At 37.0% G+C, this 2,169-nt stretch overlaps 1 long non-coding RNA gene across 1 annotated transcript; it reads left to right on the forward strand.

The window, feature by feature from the left end:
- The first annotated feature begins 454 nt into the window (after positions 1-454).
- LOC129738702 (uncharacterized) lies at positions 455-1,615 on the forward strand. Its single transcript, XR_008735606.1, has 3 exons — positions 455-1,054; positions 1,117-1,267; positions 1,329-1,615. It is a non-coding gene; the product is annotated as an uncharacterized LOC129738702 (long non-coding RNA).
- Positions 1,616-2,169: the final 554 nt, after the last annotated feature.

Genomic DNA, 2,169 nt, shown 5'->3' on the forward strand with positions numbered 1-2,169 from the left:
TGTTAATGTTAATGTTCCCGAAATTAAAAAGTGTTTGTGAAACGCCCTGAATTATAAAACGAATATTACTAGCGGCAAATAGGGCTATTTACGTTGTATGCCAAGTTTAAAAAAATTACAAGTGATTTTAAATAAATTTTGCATCAATGTTTTGTCATAACCGTTTGCTAAGATTTGAACAAAGTTTGTCAGTAAGTTATAAAAGTTTACCAAATTTGAAGATGATGATATGGAATTTGATGAATAAGAGGAAGTTTTTGTTGCTGCTACCAAAATATGACATATTCGCGATCTCTTTGAAGATTTTAACATTTAACAAGTTTATTTTTACACTTTTTATTAGTAATATTACATAATTTTTCAAAATTGAAACCTTTGTTTGAAACCCGCAGACGCAGCACATATAAATATAAGTTTTTTTGTTGTTGCGCCTTTTTGAAATAAACTTATTTAGGTTTGGGTGACACGAGATCACAAATTTAGATATTTTTAATTTTCAGTGCAATAAAAGTAAACAACGTCGCAAATTCTGAAAAAATTGCAAACGACTACCGTGATACTTGTGACTGTGAGAACCGGTTTTTCGAGGCCCAGTGTGGATGATGTTGGAGCTGTGCCAAACGGAGGCAATTTGGACAAAACGGAGAGCCTAGAAACGATTCCGAAATGCAGCAACCGGAAGGAGACCAAATTTTTCTTCGAAGTACGGGATCGATTCCAATTTGCAAAAGCACCAGTGCCTCGAGACGATGGAACAGGGGCCAGCGAAATTCAGTAACATTCATCAGGGTACCATGATGTGGATATTTTTCTGTACTCACGACATGTTAAGGAGACTTTTCCCCGTTTGGAATGTGTGGAAGATTTAAAGAGCAATTCGGGGCCGACTAACTCGGGCAAAACGTAACAAGGCATTGAACGGTTGTTGACGGCCAATTCCGGCGTGCATTTATATCCGCTGAAGTTGCTGGTCGGCAGGGGCAATGCTCGGGGGACTACCTTTCTCGAAGAGTGTGGCGAACAAGGCTGAATTGACATCGATCAATAAGCAACTGTAAGTGAAAAGTTTTTACTAGTTTTTATCAGAATAATTAAATATATTTTCTCTTTTTTCAGATGAAGTTGGGATAATCGGGAAGAACCAGTTTACTGAGGCCAATGAGCCGTTTCCATCAGCAAAAGCGAAGAAGGGAATTATTGAAACCAGAAAGTTTGAATAAACCTTTTTCATCTACGACTAAGAACGACAGACAGGCAGCAACAATGGGTAAAGCTGTAAAACTATTGTTTGTTTTAAATATTTATAAATTTGAGTTCTCTTTCTCTAGTTCTTTCGAATAGATCATCTGGCTATCTCTCTCACCGGAATCAGTGAACGTTTAGGCCAAACTGAATTCTACGGTTCCTGCATGAAAACGAACTATTTGCTTCCCAGGGCCAGCAGCAACGATTCGCTCACAGAGACGACAGAGAAAGATAAATCGAAAAAGTACGGAAACAACCTTAGTGATTAAGATTTGCAAAAACTCGGGAGATAGTTCACATAAATGCCGGTGTTAAATATGAGGAAGATTTCACACATTAGCACCTGTTTGGTAGTACCCCGGAAGTTAATCTATCTTGAGGAAGAACCGGCCATGTGCATAGAAGCATAACACAACACAACAAATGTCAATTAATTCAGCAGTTATTACTAGTTTCTGATTTCGAGCCATTGTTGAATAAATTTGATTAGAATGACTCCCAGATTGGTTTTTCTTCAGTAGAAAAGTACTCCTTTTTCATCATATCCCTTCTCACTGGTGTAGTTTTTCCTAAAGCGGCTCTGGATGGCTGAAAAAAAAAGACTGAAAATGTAAATTCACTATAAACAAACAAGCGACATGTAAATCTCCATTCCATCGGAGAAGTGAATTTATATTTCAAGTAGAATCAATTAGAATTACATGAAATAACCTGTACCATTACATAAAATAACCTGTACCATTAAATGTTATTGCCCGATTCCCTTCTACCCATGCTAAATCATGTAAAATCACGTGGATTTTACTAAGTGCTGATATAAGTCTTCCTTTTTGATGACTCGCATGCTTACCCGGAAAGTTAATTGCTTCTTCATGATGAAATAATACAAAACTGGTATCGTCAGAGTCCATGACAGACACATTT

The sequence above is a fragment of the Uranotaenia lowii genome, chromosome 1 (assembly GCF_029784155.1).
Source record: "Uranotaenia lowii strain MFRU-FL chromosome 1, ASM2978415v1, whole genome shotgun sequence".
Taxonomy (NCBI): Eukaryota; Metazoa; Arthropoda; class Insecta; order Diptera; family Culicidae; genus Uranotaenia; species Uranotaenia lowii.